Source organism: Nasonia vitripennis, assembly GCF_009193385.2.
Source record: "Nasonia vitripennis strain AsymCx chromosome 2 unlocalized genomic scaffold, Nvit_psr_1.1 chr2_random0005, whole genome shotgun sequence".
In the NCBI taxonomy this organism is placed as follows: Eukaryota; Metazoa; Arthropoda; class Insecta; order Hymenoptera; family Pteromalidae; genus Nasonia; species Nasonia vitripennis.
This window is the reverse complement of record NW_022279612.1, coordinates 1,030,653-1,050,332: the sequence shown is the minus strand read 5'-3', so window position 1 is coordinate 1,050,332 and position 19,680 is coordinate 1,030,653. Positions and strand designations below refer to the sequence as shown.

Genomic DNA, 19,680 nt, shown 5'->3' with positions numbered 1-19,680 from the left:
ACGCCTAGGTATTTTTGCCACGTCCTAGATATAAGCTTATACATACAGATACAAGACTGATTTTCTTTTTATTTGCGTCCTCATATATTCGTCTCGTAAAGGACAGGAAGCCATATTTCAGCAATACACATGGACTTTTGAGGTAGTTTTGTTTAGTTATGCAATAAAGCAAGTCCCACATCCTCTTAATTCTGCATAAGAACAGCGGTGACTTTCAAACTCTGCTTGACTAAGTATTTATACTTATACGCCGCTCGGGATGTCTGGTTATTAAGGGATGAACGCTTTTTTAACTAGCTAACAGAGATAGATGGTTCTTTCACTTAAAAATTGAATCTGCTTTTCGAATTCATTTCCTGAAATACCTGATTCTTTAACTTAATCTCCAGGATACCTTGTTTGTTAAGTAATATTTTTAATACCTGCTTTCTCAAATTTTGTTTTAAATTATCTTGTATCCGAAAACTCCGTTGAACTAACTGGTTCATCCTGCCAACCGTCGATATACCGTCCTAAAAACGCTCGCTCTACACGCGTAAAGCATACTTGGTAAGTATAATATGTACCTCATCATTTAATTATTAAATAATAACATACTGTAATATATTAACGTACTAATACGCATTGTAGTGTGCATTAAGATAAAGTTTTGCTGACATTTTACTACTCATTTTCAATGCTTTATCAATGTCAAGCCGCAACAAGGCAGAATATTATGCATTAGAATATTTTAGCATACTGGCGCGGAGCATGTAGCCGCGTTGTACGCGGATCAAGTTACAGCATGTGTATGCACTTTGATTTTGTATGTTATTGAGCTATCTCTCTCTCTCTCTCTCTCTCTCTCTCTCTCTCTCTCTCTCTCTCTCTCTCTCTCGCACGCATGCTACACGTTTTAGCGGAGATACCTCAACGGCTAATGTATGCTTGCTGCATTTTACAGCGTCGATACACAGCTTTTTAATGCTGCATTAAAAAATGTTCTCATATACAGGGTGGTTTCGCGTAGCACATTCCGGGCAGCGTACTCCCAGCTATCTTCAGGAGGCTGCTCAAGGTCAACATCGAGAGAGAGAAAATTTTTGAACGTGCGACATGCAGCTATCAGCAGTACACGCACGCTCGGATCAAGTTTCATTTATTGTTCCACAAGCTACGTACTTAGATAGCTTTCTCTCACTCACTCGTTGCGTTTTGGCAGAATTAGAGGCTGGTGAATGCTATTTGCTTGCCTTATGTCTCTAGAAGGCTGCTGCTTAAAGTAGACATCGAGAGAGAAAATTCTAGATTGCGGGCTAATCCTTCAGGTGCGCGCTCAGATAGCTCTCAGCTCCGAAAGTATCAACACGCGACTTCGCTCGTTAGCTCGACAAGTCTGATAACTCGGTGTGCTGTGCTCAGCCAGTGAAGAGTGTGTGAGTGTGACGTGGAACCCGGGTGATTCTGATCCTTATGCCAAGCGGTCCAGTACAGCGTGCGAGTGAAGTATCTGTCTGAGATCAGGAACGTCACTAACGAGAGTGATAAGGTTTGTGAAACGCGCAGTGAATGTGATCGCGTGAGTGTAAGTGTGTATGATCCACGCGAGGGTGATTCGGCGCGAGCGACCTTCTCGCGATATACGCGTTCACGGATACGAATATCCTGGTGTCGCGGCGAGTCGCAAAGTTGTTGGCGACTCGCATACTATTATTTCTGTTTTTGTAAGCTTACTTTTATTGCGATTATTTAATATAACCTAGTCTGATTTTACGTCATTTCTACGTTATTTATTAATCTCGCTCGTTTGATCCTAGTTCCTTCCTGCGATTACCGCGCCGCCTCTGCAGGCGTTATTTACAATTATTTAACGCAGTTGAGCAGCCGTGCACGCACCAGGCGGTGCGTAGACTCAGCAACACAAAGCAGCTGTGATAGCTGCATGCAACGAGGGTATTTCGCACGCGTCGAGGAATTCTCTGCCGCATCAAGGGAGCGCGATCTTATTGTTTAGCGCTTGATTCATTGAAAAAGTACAGCCTGTTACAAATAATAGAAATACACATAAAAAAAATAATAAAATAATATACCAGTATTAAAATATAATTTTATTTTAAAATCAGAAGTAATGACATCATAACATTAAAGCTTAATACTTATTATTTAAAATGAAATTATATTTCAAGAATGTTTTGTTATTGAGTAATATTATGTAGTTATTGAAAAAATACATTTATTTTGATGCGATTTGATGTATTAGACATAATACCGAAGGAATTAGATTTTATTTACGACCGACAAAATATTAGAGAAAAAGGACTAAATTTTACATTAAGACATAACTACATCACCATAGACGATAAATGGGAAATTGCGAAATGTTCGTCATGGTGACGGTCATAGTTTTTTAGATGTTCTTTACATCGCGATCTGACGATGAGACGAATCCTCTCTTAAAAGTGATGTGCTTTGTTGTGAAGCAATTGATTGATGTGCAGTCGCCTGGTACAAGAATTTATATGCCGCCCTCATCAGGAGACTGATGTGAAAAATTGTATTTATTAAAAACTTGTTGATGTATATAATAATGTGTGCACAGTATAACAAAAGCTTACAATTATGGAGAAATTTGGTACAAGATTTGTCGAGAAGGCGCTTCCCCGCCGCGTGACAGGGGGAACGTAGGTAAACAGTGTGTCTCTCTCAGCTGTTCGATACTAATTCGCGCAGAAACTAAGTTTTTGTTATACTGTACACACATTATTATACATATACATACATCAACAAGTTTTTGATAAATACAATTTTTCATATTAGTCGCCTGATGAGAGCATTGTCCGACTTAAAAGTTTTTCTCTCCTTTCTCACCAAACAACCTGCCTCAGGAAGATTGATACAGACAAACCAATATTCTTGATCACCACCGAGGGACAACATTAGTCAGAGAAAAACTATTTACTCTAAAAATATTGTTGTTATGGACCGTGGGTCTTCACCGGTCTTATCCACTAACTCTTTCTTCGACAATATCAAGAGAAATTATGGATATGACGCTCGACATTTTTTGAAGAGATGGGCTTCCCTACAACAGAACTTGACGAGTGCCATCAGATCACAACAACAGTTTCTACTTCAATGCAGAACGCACGACACTCAGCCTACACACGTCACCAACATCGCAAGTAAGCCATTATAATTTTCGTAGCGATTCGGGTAAACGTAAATTCAGTAAACTTATTTAAAATCTCCAAAGTAAAATCCTGAACTTAGAAATTGAGGATTTTTGCATACTTATCAATTATTGTTAACTTGAATTTGAACTACGAACACCGAATCGAATTGCGAAAAATGGTTTAAAAATCTCACCGATATAGAAATACCAATTGCTGTACAATTTGTTACGTCATTAGAACGAAAATTTAATCCAAAAAGTGAACTTGATGACACAAAAAGAATCGAATGCATAAAAAATATAGAAAACTTGATTACTTACAATAACTTACCGGATAAAACCGCTAATAACATACGAAATATACTGATAAAAAAAATTACACAAAACTAAGCACACAAAAATAGAAAATACAATTTTTAAGAAAAAATTACAAGAAACTTTTTATTAAAAATAACAAAAACATCATGTTCACGTTAGCCGATAAAGGCAATGTGACCGTTGCGATGCTAAGATCCGATTACATCGAAAAAATGGAACTACAATTGTTAGACAAAAATACATACACTGAAATAGCAAAAAATCCATTATTAAAAATCTAAAACAAAGTCAAAAAATTTATGAACAATTGGAACACTAATGGCTTTTCCGGGGAAAAATACAGTAAATTTAAATTCACACAAACAGACGCTACCTTGCCAAAATGTTATGGACTACCTAAAATTCACAAAAAAAAAATTGCTTTATGACCTGTTATCTCAACAATAGGCTCACCTACGTATTTCTTATCCTTAGAATATTACAAAATAGCATTAAAAAACCCAACTCATACGTAGAAAACAGCTATGATTTAATTAAAAAATTGAAAAAATTAAAAACATAGTAGTCCCACCGAACCACCGCTTAATCAGCCTCGATGTAAAATCACTATATACCAACATTGACAAATCATTAGTCAAGAAGAGCATCGAAAAAAGATATATACAAATTGTACAAAAATCCGAAATACCTCTCAGCGAAATCTTGTTAGCTTGTGAATCACTTATGGAAAATGCATTCTTTCAATTCAATGGCAAATTTTATGAACAGCTATTCGGCACACCAATGGGCTCTCCTATTTCGAGTTTCTTCGCTGACATAGTCATGGATAATCTCGAAACGGACTGCCTGTCTAAACTATCGTTCAAACCAACATTCTTTTACCGAGATGTCGACGACATTATTAAATGTGTACTGAATGACAAAGTCGACGAAATATTACAAACATTCAATTCTTATTACAGTAGATTACAATTTACTCACGGGACTGAGATCGATAACTCCATAAGTTTTCTAGATGTTCTATTGATTCAAGATAAAGGTAAATTAGTAACTGATTGGTACACCAAACCGACCTTCTCCGGCAGATTTTTAAATTACACATCACAACATTCTACGTCTCAAAAAATCGCCATGGTCCCTAGTGGAAAAAAAATGTAATAAATTGTAATAAATTGTAATAAAACGTAAAAAATGTAAGAAAATATAAGAAACTGTACCTTTTTGTTGGATTTCGGACCTTTTTCTCATACGTTTTTGTACACTTTCTTACATTTTCAGATTTGTTAACTTTTTTTTACATTTTATTACATATGTTATTTTACCGCCTAATATAGTCAATATATTTTTTTAATTATTAATTTTATAATCAAATGTAACAATACATACAAAATTGTAAGAAAAAGTAAAAGGATGTAAGCAGAAGTAAGAAAATAAAAAAGTCGCCATTTTCTTATATAATATTACGCTTCCAGACAATTTTTTACATTTTGTTATACTTTTTTACGTATTGTTACATTTGTCGTTTCAAAGAAGCGACCCCCATGAAATCCTGGATCAATGGATTTGTAATAAATTGTAATAAAACGTAACAAAATGTAATAAAATGTAGCAAACTGTAATAAAACGTAAAAAAGGTTCGAAATCCAACATAAGTGTACAAAATGGTACGATTTGTTATATTTTCTTATATTCTATTACACTTTATTACATTTTTTATTTCCACTTGGGGTGTACAATCTTGTCGATAGAGTGATAAAATTATCTAACAAGAAATTTCACAATAAGAATATTCAAAACGTCAAAAACTTACTGTACGAAAATCATTATCTACCCGCCATTGTTAATAAATATATACAAAAAAGAAAGTCAACGATAACATCAAACACATTGTCAAGGCAACAGATTAGCAGTAATGAAAAACGTAATATTGTAAGCCTACCCTATATGCACGGTTTTTACGAGTAGATCAGTCATGCATTCAAGGCCCTTAACATCGAAACTGTGCCGAAAATAAATAGCCAAATGAAAAACATCATTATAAAAGGCAAAGACAAGAAAGATAAAGATCTAGAAAACAACGCTGTCTACAAACTTGAATGTAATGATTGCTCTGCTACGTATGTAGGCCAAACAAAAAGGAATGTATGTGTACGTATAAATGAAGACAAAAAATCGAAGAATACTATAATTTCCGATCACATCAACAATTTAAATCATACTTTCAATTTCGAAAATTACCACATTAAAGACAGAGATCAATTTAAATAAAAGACTAGTTTCCGAAATGTTACATATACACTTACAAGAAAACGGTATTAATAAGAAGGAAGACACACAAACTTTAAATACAGTATACACGCATCTTATACACCAACTGAAAAGAAAACAAACATAAGTCATGCTCTGACGTCAATAGCGGAAGAAATTGTCAACACGTCCGCTCGACTCTCTTCTCACTGTTTCGTGCTATATAAACACGACGGAAATCTCGACTCGCGCGAATTAGTATCGAACAGCTGAGAGAGACACACTGTTTACCTACGTTCCCCCTGCCACGCGGCGGGAAAGCGCATTCTCGACAAATCTTGTACCAAATTTTTCCATAATTGTAAGCTTTTGTTATACTGTGCACACATTATTATATACATCAACAAGTTTTTAATAAATAAAGATATGTTTCGTAGGGCGCGTAGTTGCATGACAGCCGGCAAGGTCAACTGCGTACGTTATTATACTATAAACAATATTTATTATTTTAATTTAATCGTTTAGTGATAGCTATTGATTTAATATAAGTGTACACATATTTTATTTTCATTTATTTTATTTATTTATTGAAACGAGTAATTTTACAGTAGTATAACTAATACCCGAAAACTCGAAGAGGAAAACATTTTTACCTGATCGCAAGACGGGTGTATACAGATTAAAGAAAAAGAAAAATATCTACCTATATTATATATTTATTTGGGAGATACCCTTCCCCCTTCCCCGCACCACCCGCAGCTCCCCCCCCCCCCCCACAGTGCCCCTCCCTCACCGAATAACGTAAAAATCATACATTTTTACGTTATTTTTCAAAATATAAAAGCCCCCCACAACCCCCGCCAGCAACTCCCCCAGAGCACCACACAGCTTCACACCTTTTACCGATTTTTACAACAGTACTGATAAATTATTACAGTTTCCACGGAACAGTAAAGTATGATAACAACTACTTTTTGTATAAATTTCGAAAATGTTTTTAGTTCAAAATTTTGGTCGACAGCCTTCCACACCACATAACTAGTACTGTCAGAAGCACATTATATTAAAGTCATAATACAATGTACTTCAGGCGCATTGATTTTTTAAATTTGTTGCATAAAAATATTGTATATTTGATCATGTCAGGAAATTATATGAAACTATTAGTAAAATTATATGGTTGTTGATAAAAATGAATTTTGTTCTTAAGTTAATTCATTCAAAAACAATATGATTATAACTAATCCATTTTCATCAATTAGAATTTGTATGCAATAATCTTAGAAAAAAACCGTTTAGTATTCATCCATAACCGCCCCAATGAATAATCAAGGGTGAATTTTTAGCTTTCAAAATAAAAGTATAGAGTTAACATAGTCTATCGTGTGGGAAATTGACTCCCTTAGTCTATATTAAAATCAATTACAAAGTTAAAATGATTAATGAACAGTAATTTTAGTTACATGATAGGAACTAACGGAGTCAATTCCCTGCGCAGCATGTTTCGACAGTAGAATTTTTAACTTTAATATTGTTGGAGTAGTGGATAAATAAAGACACTGTGAGGTTAATAATAATTGTAAATATATTGTTGAAAGTAAGTGTCATAAGCCACGAGTCAGCAGTACATCCGTTCAGCTCGGTGTCTAACAGGCAAGAGAGAGAGAGAGAGAGAGAGTATAGTACAGTATAGTATGCGCTTAGAGTATATACGCGAGGCATACGCACTATGCTTGCGTTTGTTCGAGCTTGACTCGTTGCACGAAATCGTCGTCAACCAGTAGATGGCGCGACGAGTACCTTTTTTATATATTACGACTGTATAAATTCACATATTACAATAAATATATTTAAAAAATTGTTAATAAATTAACAGTTAAAATGACTAATGGACTGTAATTATAGTTAGATACATGATAGAGACTAATAGAGTCAATTCCCTGCGTAGCATGTTTCGACCGTAGAAAGAAACTGCAAGTGACAAAACCGAATAAAAATTTAATTTATTTTGTATACTAAGAAAATTCAATGTACTAAGTAAAGTTCTTACAACAGTTGAATAAACTGATATTTTACAATCTTCTTCCCTAAATACAATGTATAACTTTATTTTTACAGTTTAAGTTTAAGTTATCCTTCCATCAATTTCTTATTAGTTAGTTCTAATGTATATGTTTGATTTTTAACTCTAACTAATTCTAAAAATGGGGGGTTGGCGAGCAGAGGGACGAAGCCCCACCAGTATATATGTATAAAGAAATTAGACTACTTTAATACTAAATTCTTACAAACTAAAAAACAGTCTGTATCGATATATGTTTTTTAACAATAAGTTATACTAATACTCTGTAAAACTACTGGTTTTTAATACATTTCCTTTTTTTTAAATGTTATTTATTGTTTTTCATTATTGTATATATTGAGTCTTGATAAAATTGGTATATTTTATACCTAAAACGAAAATCACTGGTAAATGTTCACTTGTCCAGTTTTTTAGGTTGGTAAACAATAAACAATTCTCTTCGTGTATTCTACACGATAAAATTAGCCCCTAATTAGGTTACACATTTTTTAGCAGGCGATATCAAGGTGTCAAAGTCACCTCCCGGATGGCGAGACATGGTCTATCATGCAACGCACTAAGTATACAATAAATATACTAAAATAAATTTTCACTTCCTGTAGACGATGTCCAGGTGTCAAAATCACCTCCCAGATGACGAGACATAGTCTATGATGCAACGCACTATTGTAAGTATACAACAAATGTACCGAAACAATTTTCATTTTCGTAGATGATGTCCAGATGTCAGGATGATCCTGAGGTTAACCCATTATAATTATGGTAAATGATATATGGTGCTACCTTTAAACTTACACCAAGTTTAACCACCAAGAAATCTTGTTTATAATCATAAGTATATTATCAGCGTTTAAAGTCCAGGAAGACCAAAATTCGAAGAAGTCCAGAAAAATTCCCTGAAAAATCCGGAAAGTGCAATATTTCATCTTTACATTAAAATGTTGCAATATTGATGCACTAAAGAAAAAAAATAAAACGGTAAGAATATTCTTAGACGTTAGGACTTATGTGACAGTTAAAAAAATTTCAATTAGAATTGGAGAAATTTGAATAAATTTAACTGGAAATGACGTTCTAGACAGAAATTTACGTAAATTAGTATCTCTAAAAAAATTTTGAATAATGCTTTTGAAAAAGTAAAAGGTTAGGCGAGTTTGATATATTCCGCAACGAAATTACAGATAGAAAAGAACTGAGATCAATCAAACAAAGTCAAGTTTATCATATTTAATCGTAATGAAGCAAGGAGCATAAAAAGAAAATACATAAAAAGAAATTTTGAGTTGTCCACCAATAAACGCTAGTGCGGAGTTTTGCTGTTACTAGAAAGAAAAGCGAGAGATAGACCCATGCTGGCGAAATCGTCTCGTGAGCCCACGATCTAGTAGACGAACCGAAATCCGAAACTCCGAATTGCCACACTATGGGCGAAAGTACTAGGGACCTAATTTTTCTTTAAAATGAAGGTTGTACTTCTCAGATATAGGGAAAAATATCAGAATATTGTTTTCTGACGATGTCGAGCCGGGGCACCTATGAAAAGTACGAAATTTTAAGAAAACGATATTTTAGCTACTTGTTAATGCATTAATATGCCATAAAAATGCATTTTAAAATAATTGGGCATTTTTGAGACAATCATATACTATTTTTTTAATTAATGAATGATTTTTTTTACCTACATAACCTAAAAATTCATCTATTTCGACATATTGTACTAAGAAACGTGAATCCGGAACTTAAAATTATCATAAATCAGGGACCTCTAATTTGATTAGCTTCGAATATTATATTCTAATAATACGGCACTATATAAACAAGAAAACATGTTATTTTAAAGTATTCTAACCTACAGGAATTTTAAATCTGAGAAGTTTCATTCTGTAGCATGAAAGATTTCAAAGTTAACACACATAAAATTGTTGATAAAATAAAATATTATTATTCTCACCACATATAACGTACATAAATTGTTATATATATATATATATATATATATATATATATATATATACATATATATAATTATGTAACCTAGAGTATTACATTACATGTTAACGCTATAGTATTTACACGTTATATAGTAACAATTAGCAACGAAATAATAACTATGTGATATAAGTACCACTTACCATTACTTTATATAGATAATATCAGATAATAGGAAATATTAGGATATAACAAAAAATACTAATAGGCACAATTATATAAATTTTTCTGTTATTATTTGCAATTATTTGTTTTTTTATATCTTCTAAAAGAATTTTGTTTTCGTTTAATTTCTTAATTATTATTGATTATTATTAATTTATATCTAATTTTTATTTGGAAATGGATATAGTGATAAATGATCTTATTTGTTATTATTTTTAATTATTTGTCATTATTTTATCAAATGTTATCGTAGTGTATAGAGTATATGGAGTTCATGCTCAATTTTCTAAAATGATTTTTCTCTTTGTAATATTTAATATTGTCATGTTTTGATCATTTAAATATTATGAACGTACATAAAAATATATTATATAATATTTATATTATTTTTATATGCATTCATAATAATTTTATATTAATCGAAAATTGACATTATTTAAATATTACAAAAAGAAAAATCATTTTAAAAAATTGCGCATAAAATCTATATACTCTATGCACTACTTTAACAGAAGACGTTGTTTCCCATAACTAATTAAAGAATATATATTTATGTAAATACTAGTTTTGAAAAGCAAGCAAATGTTATTTTTCACAAGGTGTTGTTTTTTACAAAGTATTATTGTTTACAAAGTGTAATTTTTATAAAGTGTTATTTTTAAATAGCAAGTGTTATTTCAGTTACGAAATTGTTCAAACGGTAAGTTTTAAAATATTGAAAAATTAGAATCTGTCGCCAAAGATAATAAAAGAAAATGATTCTGTGGCTCAAAACTAAAATGACTTGAAACATATTACAAAAAAAAAAAAAAAAAAAAATTAAATTTGCTAATATCTAAAACTACAAAAAATTAATTAAAGTCGTTTTGCCGTAAATTCACAGAATTAGGCTAAGATTTTGATAAAACTCATTATTGTGGCATTTTTTCGATAAATTTCTGTGGCATGCGATAAATACTTACTTGAAATAAATAAATTAAATGAGATCACAGTTTCATCACAGTAGAAATTCCGACAAATTAATGCACATCTTTCCAAAAATATATATATTTTTTTTTATTAAAATTAGGTGCAAAAATTATGAGAATAAATCGTGAGTGATATCATATAATTACTTGTACACAAAAAAAGACAAAAACGAAGAAATGCCAAAATTTCTATTTTAAAAAAGATACGCAAATTTAAAAATTCATCTTAAAAATTTTTCCTTGCAGAAGGATAGAATCAATTTTTTTTCGGCATACCCCCTGTATATGTTAAATTTATTGAAGATCATACACGCTATTCACAAAATCATATATCGTTATAATTCATAAGATGGGCGGACGAAAGCCAGAAGAAGAAAAGCCAGAAGAAGTTCCAATGGTGGAAGATATACCATAATATCAGATTACTCTATATCTACTAAATATAGACGAGCAAGAGAGGTATGTGGCTTCGCCCAAAATGATGTTGAAATTTTAGAAATAGCGTTAAGTCTTACTAAGAAATTCACCGTAGATGGTACTGATTTATCCAATGGAACGCAAAATGAGAATAATCAACAGTGTGTTGCTCCAGGGCTGCACCGATGGCGACGTCCGAAGCGTCTGTGAGAAGCCGAAGAGGGGCGTCGCTGCGCAGAAAAGTTGTCATCGTTGCGTCAGCGAGTACTTTTTTCTTGGCGATGAAGGCATCTAGAGTTTCTTCGGTTCAGATGAGAGGCGAGGGTTTTTTCCGCTGCGGTAAGAGTTTCAGCATGTCGTTGAGAGGCGCAAGCAAGCCTGCAGCTCCAGGAATACAGCGCCTGTAGTAGTTTACAAGCCCGAGAAAGTTCCAAAGTTGTGACGTATCTGCAGGTTGTGGGGACGCTTGTATGGCTTCGACTTTGCTTGCTGGTGGTTTGCAGCCGTCTGCAGAGATGACGTATCCGAGGTAGGTTACCTCGCTCTTGGCCAGCGTACACTTATCCTGGTTGATGCGGATGTGTGCCTCTCGGAAAGTCGCGAAAAGCGTCTTGAGGTGCTCCAGATGCTGTTCTCTCCCGTAGGAGGTTACGATTAGATCGTCTAAATACGCCCAAGCAAAAGGTAGGTCTCGCAGCAGGCGATCCATTGGGTGAACTCGAATAAGCCGAATGGCGTAATGATGGCCATCTTGTGTGCATCTTCTGGCGCGATTGGCACTTAATAAAAGGCCTTCTTCAGGTTTATGACGAAGAAGGTATCGCCACAATGTTTGAGTAATAGATCCTTGATGACTGGCAGAGGATATCTGTCCGGCACAGTTGGCTATTATGTTGCCTGTAATCGCTAGTGATACGATAAGAGCCGTCAGCCTTTTTGACTAGCCGTAAACTCGCCCATGAACTATCTGAGATGCGCACGATGCCCATCTCGTTTAAAACCTTGGTGGTCACCGCTGGTGGTCCGGTTGTGACGATGTGGTGAAGGTCAGAGAGATCGAGTAAAGCGATGGTCGTGGTGCCTGACGTGGCTAGATCTTGATAATCCTTAAGCAGGTCAGCATTTTTATGGCATATTAATGCATTAACAAGTAGCTAAAATATCGTTTTCTTAAAATTTCGTACTTTTCATAGGTGCCCCGGCTCGACGTCATCAGAAAACAATATTCTGATATTTTTCCCTATATCTGAGAAGTACAACCTTCATTTAAAAAAAACATTAGGTCCCTAGCACTTTCCTGAGAGGCGCAATTTTATTTTGACAATACTTTTCCTGAAATCGCCCATAGTGTGCCATCGTGAGCACACGAGGCAACCCGGAACATCCGAACGACATCGAGCCTCGTCTACGTGAGCACACGTGGAAGACACCCGGTGCCACCGTAAAATCCTAACCTACATCCCGACACATTGCTGCCTCCCTCTGCCACTGTGAGCCTACAGGGTTGAGGAGGTAACAATAGTTCCGCCGGCAATTCTCCAGGTCGTGCGCTCAGGTCCTTGTGAATCTGAGGTTAACTCCTAACCTCCAAAGCCAGTCTTACGCCGACATCTCACGACTCGCTTTATCGCTGTGTGCACACAGGATAAAGAGAAGAATGAGACGAGCGACAAAGATTTGTGGAGCCGTGCGCTCACGATCCCACAAATCCGAGGGATAACCTCAAAACACCGTGACACTATCCTGACCGTTTCCATGCGCACACAGAGCGATCGGAATCGTTGTTACGAGACACATTCGGATCGGCGTAGCCGTGCGCTCACGACTCCACCGTCCAGAATGAATTCCTAACCTCGAAATCCGCCACCGAACCGTAATACCGCCACCAAACCGATACACCGATGCCGCACCCGCCGAAACATTATTGTAACGAAATCGCGTAGATATTCTTATAATTTGTTAATCGCGTTAGTTGAAACAATTTCACTTGTTAAGGCGAAGTATTTTTAATGAGACGCATAATTAATTTCTGTTTCAGCCGGGATTTAACAACTAATTCCAAATACTATTGTTTAATTTAGAAATATACTTTATTATTGTTAAGAATATAAAAACAGACTCTTTTTTGCCCCTTTCCCCTATCCAGATCCTGGAACCGACTGACTATCCAGTCTCTCGAGGAAAGACTAACCGTTACAATAGAAATAATGGAGAAAAGTGAAGGGGGAGACAGAAGCAGGGAGAGACAGGCGGGGAGAGAGAAGATAACGGAATGGGAATCGATAGGGTTAGGGATAGAAAACAGATAGAAGAAATGGAATGGAGAATTGAGGAAGGAGAAAGAGATAGAAAAAATAACAATTTTATGATCACAGGGTGGAAAGAAGAAAAGAGATAGAAAGACAGTAGAAGACTGGATAAAGAATAAACTTCAAATAGAGGTTACGCTAGGGAAGACGTGGTCACAGAATGGGAGTATCCAAAGAATAGGGGCGGAATGTAGAAACTGGGATGAAAAAGGATTATTCATGAGAGAAAAGGCAAGGCTGCAAGGGGGGTCAGATATTTCCATAGATCATGATCTAACTTGGAAAGAGAGACGAAATAAAGAAAAACTGAGAGAATACGCAGTAAGGGAAAGAAAAGAGGGAAAAGAGGTTGAGATGAGGTATAACAAACTATGGATAGATGGGGTAGAGTATCTGTGGAAGGAAAGAGAGCAGGAGATTTTTCGGAGAAAGAAAAGGTCAGGAGATGGAGAAAAAAGGGGAGCAGGAGAACATAAAGATAATTAATTGGAATATAGCGGGAATAAAAGGTGTAGACGAGATGACCTGGGGATATCTAAGAGGGTTTGAAATAATCTGTGTGCAGGAAACATGGCTGAAAGACAAAGAAAGACAAAATTTTGGGAAAAGAAATTAGGAGGTTACAAATTCAGAGTTAGAAATGCAAAAAAAGGGGGAATATTGATGGCGGTAAAACTGGGAATAAAAGCAGAGAGAATAGAGTGGATAGAAGAAAAGACAAACGAATTTATAAGGGCGAGAATAGTAGGGAAATGAGATGCATAGAGGATAGGCACCACATACACGAGAGAGGGAAAAAAAGAAAATTTTAAAGAGATAGAGGGTATGACGGAGAACGCCAGAGGTGAGAAATTAATATGGTGCGGAGATATGAACGCAAGAACGGGATATGAAGGAGGCGGAATTGACGAGAAAGGAAAGAAAGAGATCAGGGAATCGAAAGATAAAAAGAAAAACAGAGAAAGGGAAGAACTACTGGAAAATATAAAAGAGTTGGTACTCAGTATAATAAATGGAAATACCGAAGGGGACGAAACAAGAGAATACACAGGAGGTAGGAGAAAGAGAAGAAGAAGAAGAAAATATATCCGGATATGAGGTGAGGAAGGCAATTAGCAAAATGAATAAAGGAAAAGCACCAGGAGCTGGCGGTCTACAAAATGAGGTATGGATTCACGGAGAAGAAAAGGTAATAAGGGAAATAACTAATATAGTGAATAAAATATGGAAAGGAAGAAAAATACCAGAAGAATGGAAAACGGAAGTGATAACTCCGCTATTCAAGAAAGGGAAGGAGTATGCAAGGAACTACAGAGGGATAACCCTCATGGACACGGGGTACACATTATATGCAGAAATAATAAGGGAAAAGATGGAATAGGAATTAGAGGGAAGGGAATTACTAGACAACACACAAATGAGTTTCAGAAAAGGGAGAGGGACAGCAGACGCTATTTTCATTTTGAGCAAGCCAATAGAAAATGAACTAGATAAGAAAGGAGGTAACGTATACGCATTTTTCGCAGATATTAGATCCGCCTTCGACAAGGTAAACAGAAGAGAGGTCTGGGAAATGATAAGAAAGCTAGGAATAGGCCGCAGAATAAGAAATAGGGTAAAGAAATTGTACAGAGGGACAGGGAGCGAAGTCAAAATAGGAGAGGAAAAATAAAAGGGTTTGAGATACACAAAGGGGTGAGACAAAGGTGTCCGTTAAGCCCGACTCTCTTCGATGTAGTAGTGGCGGACTCAGATAAAGAATTAAGCAAAGTAAAAGAAGAAGGGATAGTATTAGGAAAAAAGAAATTCTGGTCAATTTCATATGCGGATGACGTAGTGATGGTGGCAAACAACGTAATAGGGTTAAAGCAGATGCTGAAGAAATTCAAAAAGGTAATAGAAAGGCAAGGTCTAGAACTAAACACGGAAAAGTCAAAGATAATAGTATTCAAAAATGGGGGAAGGAGAAAAAAAGAGGACGGTTTTTTCTGGGAAAAGAAGGAGATAGAGGTGGTTAAAAATTTCGAATACCTAGGATACATAGAAAACGGAAAGAAAGAAGCTCAAATTAGGAAATTAAAGAAGAAGGCAATCACGGTAATGAGCTCTATTTGGGGCTTCGGGGAAGAACGCTTCAGGGATAACTGAGAATTAAGAATGAGGCTATTTGACACAATGGTGAAAAGTGTAATCTCTAAAAAAAAACTTAACCAAAGTAAAAAGGTTAGGCGCGTTTGAAGTTTTGCGTATCATCATGAATGACAATAATTATTTTTACTGTGAAATGACAGAGATCAAATAAAATAAGTCAAGTTTACAATCATATTATTTTATTTATAATACGACTAACAAAAAATCATTATGTTAAATTAAGGGCTCAGTCAAATGATTGGTAATTTAAACTTAAGTAACATATTGATCAATTACAAACAACTCTTAAGATACTTACTACGTAACTTGCCATGCCACTTATATTTTGTTCATGGTGCATACTTTTACATTTAAAATATTTTATTTTATTAAAATAACAATTTACAAGTTTATGTACACACATAAAATATGCAGTTACAATAATAAATAAAATAATATGATTGTAAACTTGACTTGTTTTAATTGATCTCAGTTGTTTTTTAATCTGTAATTTCACAGTAAAAATAATTATTGTCCTGCTCGGCTCGACGTGTACACTATCCCTAAATTGTCAGCACAATCAATGTTGTTCCCTGCTGCAATGTATCATGCAGCAGAGGAACAATAATATTGATTGTAGTCGTGCCGAGGAAAATAACCTCACCTACCAACCTCGTGGAGCAGCGGTGGTTCCACTACGGGCTTGGCAGGCGACTATGCCCTGTACGATAGCGCCGCCGCGGTCCGTCAGGTGTTATCGAGTACCGCTGTACCGACACAGCCAGCACACACCTACTCCTATGCACACCAGGAGTCGCGTCGCGATACGAGTAAGCGGCTTCGCTGACCGCACCGCTGAATGCACACGGTGCGCGGCACGAGGCAGACTGACGAGTGCGTATCACGGCCGCGCATCTGCGAGCACACCGCGGTAGCTCGGCGGGCCGAGCGATGGAGGGAGTGAGAGTCATCGAGAGCGAGAGAGAACGCGCCGCGGAAGAGCGCGCGCGGAGAGGGGTTCGCGCGCGAAGCCATCTGCCGCCGCGGAGCCTGCGCGACTAGTGGGGGGAGCGCGTATACACCACTAGCGGGCACCACTAACTGAGCCATGTCGCCGCACTGGCGCGACCCAGTGCGCTAGTGGGAGTCCCGTGTATCGCGACTGCACGGTGACTTATATATAACTTCAGCGCTAGATGACGCGTCAGGATTCGGTTTTTTCCGGGAAGCGCAGGACTCTGGAAGAACGAGACTTCCTTCTCGAGCAGAATCGTCTCAACTGCTGAACCGACTGGACATACTTGCGACCGCCAACCATATTCCAAATGGATTCAGTGGTAGAGATAGAGGAGGTCGCCGGACAGTAGAAGGAAGTTGGAGTCGATAAAGAATATTGAGTATGTTGTTGTATATTCGACACGAGGGCCACTAATTATTGTTCGGTGGGTGTATTGATTGAGGTACGCGGCGCGGAACGAGGTTACAAGTGTCAAGAACGAGCGAATACTCGTGTCGGTGCGTTGAGACGCGGTCGATCTAACGGGATCCCGCCATTTTAATAAATCGTTTGAGCCGCTGTCGAATGCTCCGCAATCCAGCAACGTACTAGGAGAATTACTCAAGCCTCTGTGCTATCTGCGCTAAGCGATACAGAAATCATCGACTAATGGTGTAGCGCCGCTGTCGATCGCCAAACGATCCAGTTTCGAACGATGGTAATTATTGAGTCGCTGTAGAATCGATAAACGATCCAGCAATACTCTCTGGTGTTACGTAGCGCCGCTGTTGATCGCGAAGCGATCCAGCCTCATTAAGGAGAACTATCGAGCCACTTTCGATCAACCGATCCAGCAATTAGGAGAACACTAAGTCAAGACGCCGTTGGCCTTTAAGTCCGGCAAACCGAAATTCCCCTAAAATATTTGCATGGCGTCGTCACCGACCAAGAGGCTGTAGCGTTATCCCATCAACGAGTAGTAGTCGCGGTTTCGACTTACGAATAGCCGTCGTTCTTATCGCCACGGAAGCATCCCGTATTGCAGTGGTTTTAACGACGCTTTATGAGATTTTCGCGCTTTTCAGCAAATATTCACACTGCGGGAAAGGCGACAACGAGCGAATAATTACTAGCGATTCCAAGGGGGCAAATCTAACGACCGAACGCCATCTTGACGGACGCCGCGTTCTTCGATTGCGATGCCGATGCCATCTTGGGCGATTTAAATACGGAAATTACCAGTAAAAGTTCGTTAATTGTTCATCAAACCAGTAACCGGGTATTCTCATGTGTATTTTGTGAGTCCGTTTATCATCGAATAACATCACGCGCCGAGTTTAAGGCAGAATTATCACGGGTAACCTTATAATCAGACCAAGTCTGATCCATACTGGGGGTTGCAGAATATACGATTATTGTTGTTCAGAATAAACATTGTGTAATAAACTTTATTTCTACACCTCTGCCACGCAAGGCATCTCTGTTCCTAGATCTAATCGTTGTCCCCTTCTGTAGATGGAAGAGTCCGCGGTACGAAGATCGATGTAAAAACAAGTGGAAACTGATTGTTGCGTCACCGGATCGGTTATAAAAAGCGCAACATCACACATGACGATACGCAAAACTTCAAACGCGCCTAACCTTTTTACTTTGGTTAAGTTTTTTTTTAGAGATTACACTTTTCACCATTGTGTCAAATAGCCTCATTCTTAATTCCCAGTTATCCCTGAAGCGTTCTTCCCCAAAGCCCCAAATAGAAGTAAATAGTATCACGGTGCCGCGGCTTCGTCTGCTTCTCAAACTCGCCTTCGTGGCGCTACTGCACCACTTGATGGAATATGGGTCAGAGGTGTGGGGATGGAAGGGGAAAGATGAACTGGAGAAGATACAAAGAAGATATATGAAATATATAATGAAACTGGACAGAATCTCGCCGGAGCATGTACTACACCTAGAGACAAAGAGGCACAAGCTAGAAACAAGGACGAGGAGAAGAGCAATAAAATATGAGGTGAAACTAAGTAAGGCAAAAGAAGGTACCCTATGGAGAGAATGTTGAAAACTAGTAAAAAAAGCAGAGAACAAAAGAGTGAAAGAGAAAAAAAGCGAAGACATAGAGAAAAGAAGCTAAATAAAAGAGGGTGGGCACTATTTGAATACCACTGAAGATTGAGAGCAGGAGAGTAGGTATGATCGGAGCTGGAAGGGACAGAGAAGGACATACAATCGCAGAATTGGAAAAGTAAAATGAGAGAGTCTAGACAAGCGAGAGATGTAAAAGATCTAATAAAACCAGAGGGTGAGACACCAGAATATCTGAGGAGAAGAGGCAGGGAAACAGAAAAAAGAGACACCAGAAAATCTGAGGAGAACACAGGGAAAAAAATGCTGGCGATAACGGCAAAATTTAGAATGGGCAACGAAGCAAGAGGATACAAATACTGGCTAAAGGAAGAAAAAGGGGGAGAAGAAAAATAAAGATTATTATTATTATTATTACTTTATGCACTTTGTCCTCAACAAGTTTTAATAACTTTATTTGTAATAAGTGCAGTCGTTTTTGAGTTATTGTTGAAAAATAATTTTGACCATTATCATTTTTAATAATAAATAAAAGGACCGCTGCCAAGTCATTGGCACTTAGCTTCGTCCTATTCCCCTAGTGGAAGATAATAACATATTTTCTATAAAATCTGTACGGATGTGAGATATTCTTTTGACGATTTGAGAGTTTAGATGCATGTACTCTATATGAGTCAATCAGGTAGAGGGGTAAACGAAAAATTTGATTATTATAAGTTTTCCTCTAGAAGGAAGCTATATAGGAAAAATTATAATACTAATAGTAAAATTTGATATAATTTTATTAAAAAAATGTATAACCTTAGACAAACAATTTTTTTAGT

General features: G+C 36.7%; 1 protein-coding gene across 1 annotated transcript in view; it reads right to left on the bottom strand.

Annotated features, from left to right (window-relative positions):
- LOC100115126 (troponin C, isoallergen Bla g 6.0101) overlaps positions 1-19,680 on the bottom strand; it is a 330,323-nt gene that overhangs the window by 112,773 nt on the left and 197,870 nt on the right. The window lies entirely within an intron of this gene.